The sequence below is a fragment of the Prionailurus bengalensis genome, chromosome X, assembly GCF_016509475.1.
Source record: "Prionailurus bengalensis isolate Pbe53 chromosome X, Fcat_Pben_1.1_paternal_pri, whole genome shotgun sequence".
NCBI lineage: Eukaryota > Metazoa > Chordata > Mammalia > Carnivora > Felidae > Prionailurus > Prionailurus bengalensis.
The window spans coordinates 97,503,937-97,513,077 of NC_057361.1; the positions used below are offsets into that span (position 1 = coordinate 97,503,937).

The window sequence follows — 9,141 nt, forward strand, 5'->3', positions numbered from 1 at the left end:
AGTCTCGAAGATATTTTACATTATTCACAATAAATTCATATGAGATTCAGTTTAATAATGCCATCTGGCTATGAATAGAAAGAATTTAAATTTAAATTTCAAGAAATAAGATAAGGTAGCACATTTTCTTTGATCACTATACTGCAAAACAGAGCAATGCTATGGCCAATCCAAGAAGACAGGGTGATAATCAAATGCCATTTAAAATAAAGAGTTATGGGGTGCCTGGGTGGCTCAGTTGGTTAAGCATCCGACTTCGGCTCAAGTCATGACCTCGTGGTTCGTGAGTTCCAGCCCTGCATTGGGCTCTGTGCTGATGGCTCAGAGCCCGTAGTCTGCTTCGGATTCTGTGTCTCCTTTTCTCTCTGTCCCTCCCCCCCCACCTCAAAAATAAATAAACATTAAAAAAATTATTTAAGAAAAGACCTTCAGTTTAAAACAATAAAATAAAATAAAATAAAATAAAATAAAATAAAATAAAATAAAGAGTTATGGTGCTCACTTTGGCAGCACATAGACTAAAACTGGAATGATGCAGAGAAGATTAACATGGCCCCGGTGCAAGGATGACATGCAAATTCATGAAGCATTCTATATTTTTTAAATAAAAAAGAAAATAAAAAGTTATGAAAATGAAGCATTTTTACTATTTAAGCCTTAGATAATCAAAATATCATTTGAACTATTGGAAATACAAGAGTAAATCAAAATCCAAAGCAAGACCTATGATTTTTTTAAAGTTTATTTATTTATTTATTTTGAGAGAGGGAAAGAGAGTGCGAGGGGGAAAGAGGCAGAGAGAGAGGGAGAGAGGGAGAATCCTAGGCAGGCTCTGTGCCATCATTGCACAGAGCCCAAGGTGGTACCTGAACTCACAAACCGTGAGACTGTGACCTGAGCAGAGATCAAGAGTTGGATGCTTAACCAACTGAGCCACCCAAGTGCCCCCTTTTCTTTTTAAAATTTTTTAATGTTTGATTATTTGTGAGAGAGAGAGAGAGAGAGAGAGAGAGAGAGACAGAGTGTGAGCAGGGAAGGGAAGAGAGAGGGGGAAACACAGAATCTGAAGCAGGCTCCAGGCTCCATGCTGTCAGCACAGAACCCGATGCGGGGCTCAAACTCATGAACAGCAAGGGCATGCCCTGAGCCGAAGTCAGACGCTTAACTGACTGAGCCACCCAGGTGCCCCTTATGATTTTTTTATTTTAGAGAGAGAATGTACATGCAAGTGGGGTGGAGGGGCAGAGGAAGAGAGAGAATCTTAAGCAGGCTCCACACTGACATGGGGCTTGATCTTATGACCCTGGGATCATGACCTGAGATGAAATCAAGTCAGACACAACCAACTGTACTACCCAAGCTCCTCTATTACTATTTTAAGGCTTGTTCTTTTTTTTTTTCTTTTTTTAGTTTATTGATTTTTGAAAGAGAGAGCACGTGCACGCACAAGTGGAGTAGGGGCAGAGAGAGAGAGAGAATCCCAAGCAGGCTTCATACTGTCAGTGCAGAGACTGACACGGGAGTCAAACTCACGAACTGTTAGATCATGACCTAAGCTGAAGTCAGGCACTTAACCGACTGAGCCATCCGTGTGCCCCTAAACCTTATTCTTCTGAAATGTAAGGGAAGACACCTCTCTGAATATTGAGCCCTAGTGTATCTGTTCCTAAACAGTTTTCTGAGGTTTCTTCAAAATTAGTTGCATACAATTTTATCCTGCCTCTAAGAGGCCAGTGGTATGGTCTGAGGTTGTCAACACTGTTTTCAGACCTTAAAAGTTGTAGGTCAACCAACAGATCTAACAAATGAAACAAGCGGTAGATAAACCCTATATCTGCATCTCATGTTAGGCAACGTTCTCTTTCATGTTGCTGTGTCCATGATTGTAGAAAAGGAACCCTTATTCCTTTAACTTTCATTTGGGGATTTATAAAATGAAATCAAAACAGGTGATGTCAGCATGGACAGAGATATAGAGTGAGATCGGAGGTTGCTTACTAATGACTTGATCTTTATTTTTCATCAATCAAATAAGTTAGTGGGGGCACCTGGGTGGTTCAGTCGGTTAAGCCTCTGACTCTTGATTTCAGCTCAGGTCATGATCTCACTATTTGTGAGTTCGAGCCCCACGTCAGGCTGTGTGCTGACAAGGCGGAACCTGCTTGGGATTCTCTCTCTCCTTCTCTCTCTCTCCCTGCCCCTCCCCCCCTCCCCCCACCTCTCTCTCAAAATGAATAAATAAACTTAAAAAAAACTTAAAAAAATAAACTTTAAAGAATAACAATATATACCTTTAAAAATATAAAAGCCCTCTGGTTCATCAGCAGTCTTTATGAAAGGAACAAACCATGGAACAAACCATTCAAAGTTCATTAAGGAAGGATGAGAGATTAGTCACCGGCCAGAGGGGCGTCAACATCAGTCCTTCATCAGGAGCAAAATCTTCCAGACAGGACCATCCTGCAGAAGATGTAGTCACTTGATATGGAGTACTTTCAGGGTCACCAGAAAGGTCCCTCACGTTCAAAAAAATTCTTCCTGGGAACCAACCTCCAGGACTCTTTAGGGATTCCTTACTTTAGTTTAAGTCATTGCATTTCTAGAGTGCAAACGGCAAGTACCTCTTGGAGAAATAATATGCTGGCTGTGATCAACAGAAATTAGCTTCTTTTGAACATGAAGGGAGATGGGTGAGAATGAATACTTGACGCAGATTTGACTTCCTAAAGAGCATGGTCAAGTTTAGGATCATGCAGAGCTTTTTTTTTTTTTTTTTCTTAAATGTTTATTTTTTTGAGAGAGACAGAGTGAGAGTGGGGGAGGGGCAGAGAGAGAGGGAGACACAGAATCCGAAGCAGGCTCCAGGCTCTGAGTTGCCAGCACAGAGCCAGATGTCGGGCTCGAACCCATGAGCCATGAGATTACGACCTGAACCAAAGTTGGATGCTTAACGTACTGAGCCACCCAGGCACCCCAGGATCACGCAGAGCTTTTAAGAAAAGCTACATGACAGCATAAGAGCGTTGAGCGACAGGACCAAAGGGCATCTTGTGGGAGGAGACGAGGCCACGCACTAGTTTCACAATTTTGCCAAAGCCATCCTGGTTCCAAACACACAAAACAGAAAAATTACTGCCTAATTATAACAATTCTACCCACTTTTCCTAAAGATATTTTTGGTATTGGAATAATTTTTATCTTCACTCAGTGAGGTTGGCCAAGATTAAAATGTAAAACAAGTGAAATCATGAGTATGAGAAGAAAATGTGGCTGAATATATTTTGAATGGGAAAGGTCTTTCCAAACATGGCACAGAGCACAAAGAGGTAACATGAAAGACTGATAAATATGGCCCCCCGGAAATAAATAAACAAACTTAAAGGACTAAAAGAACTGCAAAGTCAAAAATAAACTAGGACTGGGGCACCTGGCCAGCTCAGTTGGTAGAGCATGTGACTCTTGATCCCAGGGTCATGATGAGTTCAAGCCCACGTTGGGTGTGGAGCCTCCTTAAAAACAAACAAACAAACAAACAAAACTAGGACTTACAGTTAGAATATATGAATAAATCTTACAACCAATAATTAAAAAAACCAAATTACCCAATTTTAAAATGGGTAGAGATACATTCGACTTCCAGTCAGGCACACAAGCAGTTTAGAAGTTATCACTCCATTCTAACAACTAAAACGCTGAAAAATCAACTAAAACTGAAAAATCAACAACTCTTCTTAGATCCATCAGAGAAGTGAGGTCACAGGGCAAACCACTGCCCCAACATTGGAGAGACTGACAACTGAGCACTAAGAATCACATCTTACTGGAGCAGGAACCCATAGGCAGAAATCTCCATGGGAACCAGTATGAGGGGAGGAAAACCTGCACTGTAACTGACAAATTGTTGGAGGCTCAAGTGTGGACAAGTCTAAGCATTTAAAACGGCAGGGGTTCCCAAAAATAAACAAATATTTTAAATAAATACACACATAAATAAAAATAAAAAAGAAAACTCCAGGAATTCCAGTCATAGGGGAGCCGCTACTCTTTTGTTTCATCTCCAGAAGCCCTAGAACGTTCTCACAGTGAATATCTGAGGGAAATCCCTCACGAGGAGGGAAAAGGTAACCACTTTGAAACACACCAGAACATTCTGTACTTAAGAAGTCCTGCTCAGAGCACCTGGGTGGCTCAGCCAGTTGAGCATCCCACTCTTGGTTTCAGCTTAGGTCATGATCTCACAGTTTGTGAGTTCGAGGCCCACAGTGGGCTCCACGCTGACGGCACAGAGCCGTCTCTCTCTCTGCCCTTCCCCTGCTCACTCTCTCTGTCTCTCTCAAAATAAAAAAATAAACTTTAAAAAAAATTAAAAAAGAAAAAAGAAAAAGAAAGCCTGCTCTCAAAATAAACTATCTTACCAAAGCCTAACCTATTGGAGTCTTATCAGAGTCTAAACAACTCAGGGAAAGGGCAAAACCCAACTCTAGCCCATTCTAGACATCCTGTACCACTTAAACAGAAAGAAAACAGAAGCACTTGGGAAGTTCACAGCTCATGGGTATAGGTTCACTCAAAGCCTGAGACCCAATCATAGTTCTATAGAATACTTCCCCTACTTCCCCCACACCTTACCACCACACCACAAAAAGCCTATTTACCAGAGATCCTTTTATTCATTACACCATGTCCAGCTTCCAGCAGAAAATTACAAGGCATACTAAATGGCAAAAAACCAAAAAACAGTTTGAAGCCAGAGTGAGCATGAGAAGCAGCCTCAGATATGGCAGGCAACCTGAAATGAACAGATCAGGAATTTTTCAACTGCAGTTTCTTTTTTTTTAAGTCTATTTATTTATTTTGAGAGAGAGAGAGAGACAGTGTGGGAGGGGCAGAGAGAGAGGGAGAGAGAGAGAATCCCAAGCAGGCTCCACGCTGCCAGTGCAGAGCCAGATGCAGGGCTAAAACTCACGAACTGTGAGATTATGACCAGAGTGGAAACCAAGAGTTGGACACTTCACTAACTGAGCCACCCAGGCACCCCAGATCAGGAAATTAAAACAACTATGATTAAGGCAGTGATGACAACTGTGATTATGATGAGGGCCCTAATGGCAAAAGTAGACAACATACAAGAACAGGTAGATAATGTAAGCATAGAGATGAAAATTCTAAGAATCAAAGATAACACCAAAGATCAAAAACATTGTAACAGAAGTAAAGGATGCCTTTCTTTTTTTTTTTTTTTTTAATTTTTTTTTCAACGTTTTTTATTTATTTTTGGGACAGAGAGAGACAGAGCATGAACGGGGGAGGGGCAGAGAGAGAGGGAGACATAGAATCGGAAGCAGGCTCCAGGCTCCGAGCCATCAGCCCAGAGCCCGACGCGGGGCTCGAACTCATGGACCGCGAGATCGTGACCTGGCTGAAGTTGGACGCTTAACTGACTGCGCCACCCAGGCGCCCCTAAAGGATGCCTTTCATGGGTTTATGTTTTTATTTTAAAAAAATTGTTTCAAATAATCCAGCGAAGAAATGGGCAGAAAACATGAATAGACACTTCTCTAAAGAAGACATCCAGATGGCCAACAGGCACATGAAAAGATGCTCAATATCGCTCCTCATCAGGGAAATACAAATCAAAACCACACTCAGGTATCACCTCACGCCAGTCAGAGTGGCCAAAATGAACAAATCAGGAGACTATAGATGCCGGCGAGGATGTGGAGAAACGGGAACCCTCTTGCACTGTTGGTGGGAATGCAAACTGGTGCGGCCACTCTGGAAAACAGTGTGGAGGTTCCTCAGAAAATTAAAAATAGACCTACCCTATGACCCAGCAGTAGCACTGCTAGGAATTGATCCAAGGGATACAGGAGTGCTGATGCATAGGGGCACTTGTACCCCAATGTTTATAGCAGCACTCTCAACAATAGCCAAATTGTGGAAAGAGCCTAAATGTCCATCAACTGATGAATGGATAAAGAAATTGTGGTTTATATACACAATGGAGTACTACGTGGCAATGAGAAAGAATGAAATCTGGCCCTTTGTAGCAACGTGGATGGAACTGGAGAGTGTGATGCTAAGTGAAATAAGCCATACAGAGAAAGACAGATAGCATATGTTTTCACTCTTATGTGGATCCTGAGAAACTTGACAGAAACCCATGGGGGAGGGGAAGAAAAAAAAAAAAGAGAGAGAGGTTAGAGTGGGAGAGAGCCAAAGCATAAGAGACTCTTAAAAACTGAGAACAATCTGAGGGTTGATGGGGGGTGGGAGGGAGGGGAGGGTGGGTGATGGGCATTGAGGAGGGCATCTTTTGGGATTTAGGTCAAAAAAAAATTGTTTTAATGTTTATTTTTGAGGGCGGTGGGAGAGAGAGAGAGGGAAACAGGGGATCCGAAGCAGTCTCTGCACTGACAGCAGTGAACCAGATTCAGGGCACGAACTTGAGAACCATGAGATCATGATTTGAGCCAAAGTCAGACGCTCAACCGACTGAGCCACCCAGGCGCCCCTCATGGGTTTATTAGTAGATCGGACAGAGCTGAGGAAAGAATCTCTGCTCTTCATGATAGCTCAATAGAAACTTCTAAAACTGAATAAAGCAAAGGGGAGGGGCACCTGGGTGGCTCAGTCAGTTAAATGTCCCACTTTGGCTCAGGTTATGATCTCACAGTTCACGGGTTCAAGCCCCACATCAGGCTCTGTGGTGACAGCTCAGAGCCTGGAGCCTGCTTTGGATTCTGTGTCTCCCTCTCTCTGCCCCTCCCCCACTCAACTCTGTCTCTCAAAAATAAATAAACACTAAAAAAAATTTTTTTTAAGGAAAAAAAGCAAAGGGGAAAAAAAGGCTGAAAAAAGCTAGCAGTGAATACCTAAGAACCGTGAGACATCTACGAAAGGAATAACGTGTATAATGGGACTACCAGAAGAAAAGAAAGAAAGAAAGAAAGAAAGAAAGAAAGAAAGAAAGAAAGAAAGCGGAACAGGAGAAATATTCGAAACAATTTTAACTGAACATTTTCCCAAATTAATGTCAGATTCCAAACCACAGATGCAAGGAAGCTCAGAAAATACTGAGCAGGGTAAATGCCCCAAAACTACATCTAGGTATATCGTATTCAAACTTCAGAAAATCAATGATAAAAGAAAAAATGTTGAAATTAGCCAAAGGCAGGTGGGGGGGGACCTTATCTATAGAGGGGCAAAGGTAAGAGTTACAGCCAACTTTTCATAAACCATGAAAGCAAGAAGAGAGTGACTGAAATATTAAGTGTTGGGAGAAAAAAAAAACCCACCAACCTAAAAATGTTGTACTCTGTGAAATTCTCCTTCGTGCACTTTGGTGATAAGCACCGGGTGTTGTACTAAAGTTCTGAATCGCTATATTGTACACCTGAAACTAAGATTACACCGTATGTTAACTAACTGGAATTTAAAGTAAAACTTCAAATCATAATAAACATTTTTTTAAATAAAAGAGAAATGAAGATTTTCTCAGATGAACAAAAATTGAGGGCATTTTTTGCCAGGAGACCCGCTTTGCAAGAAATGTTAGAAGTTCTTCAGAGAGAGGGAAAATGATATAGGTCAGATCTATATAAAGAAAGGAACAGCATTGAAGAAGGAATAGTGAAGGTAAAATAAAAAGTATTGATCTTTCTTACTCTTAATTGATTTAACAGACAACAGTTTGTTCAAAGTAATAATAGCAACAACGTATTCAATTATACACGCAGTTGACCCTTGATCGATGCAGGGGTGAGGGACACCAACCTCCCGCACACTTGGAAATCTGCGGACAACTTTTGACTCCGCAGAAACTTAACTGCTAATAGCCTACTGTTCACCTGAAGCCTTACCGATAACAGTCAATTAACACATATTTCGTATGTTATATGTATGTATTATATGCTGCATTAATACAATAAAGTAAGCTAGAGAAAAGACAATGTTAAGAAAATCATAAAGAATAATTCTTTCAATAAATACAGTATAGTACAGTACTATACTGTATTTATTGGATTACAGTACAGCACTATACTGTATTTATTGAAAAAAATCCACACAGTTATGGATGCTTATATATAAATGAAATGAGTGACACGCAATGATACAAGGAACAAGGGACAAAAGGAGGAAGTTAAAATTATTTTGCTGTTAGAAGATACTCCTCCTACCTATGAAGTGGTATAGCCTTGCTTGAAAGTGAACTTGGATTAATTGCAAATGTATACTGCAAACTCTAGGGTAACCATTAAAATACATATATACATAAAGAAATGTAACTGAGGGGCACTTGGGTGGCTCAGTCAGTTAAGCGTCCGACTTGGGCTCAGGTCATGGTCTCAAGGTTCGTGGGTCTAAGCCCCACATTGGGCTCTGTGTTGACAGTTCAGAGCCTGTAGCCTGCTTTGGATTCTGGGTCTCCCTCTGTCTCTGCCCCTACCCCCCACCCCCGCTTATACTCTGTCACTCTCTCTCTCTCTCAAAAATAAACATTAAAAAAAATGTTTTTTAATATATATAACTGAAATGCTAAGAAAGAAAACAATCATTTAATGTTCTTCAATAAAACCACACAAGGCATAACAAATATGGTAAATGTTAATCCATTGGAACTTTAAAGGTCAGTGGTCTAGGGGCGCCTGGGTGGCGCAGTCGGTTAAGCGTCCGACTTCAGCCAGGTCACGATCTCGCGGTCCGGGAGTTCGAGCCCCGCGTCAGGCTCTGGGCTGATGGCTCAGAGCCTGGAGCCTGTTTCTGATTCTGTGTCTCCCTCTCTCTCTGCCCCTCCCCCGTTCATGCTCTCTCGCTGTCCCCAAAATAAATAAACGTTGAAAAAAAAAAAATTAAAAAAAAAAAAAAAAGGTCAGTGGTCTAAATACACCAATTAAAAGGTAGAAATTGTCAAAGGGGATCAAAAACAAGACCTGACTATATGGTGTCTACAAGAAACCACTTTAAATATAAAGACACATACAGGTTAGAAGTAAAGGAATGGAGAAAGATACACCATATGTATGCAAATAATCATATGAAAAGATGCTCAACATCATTTAAAATTAGGGAATTACAAAAAAATAATAATAATAAAAATTAGGGAATTACAAATTACAACAACGCGGGGCGCTCGGATAG

General features: G+C 41.0%; 1 non-coding gene across 1 annotated transcript; it reads left to right on the forward strand.

Moving 5' to 3' along the window:
• Window positions 1-494: 494 nt before the first annotated feature.
• LOC122478065 lies at window positions 495-601 on the forward strand. Its single transcript, XR_006295832.1, has one exon. It is a non-coding gene; the product is annotated as a U6 spliceosomal RNA (small nuclear RNA).
• The last annotated feature ends 8,540 nt before the right edge of the window (window positions 602-9,141 follow it).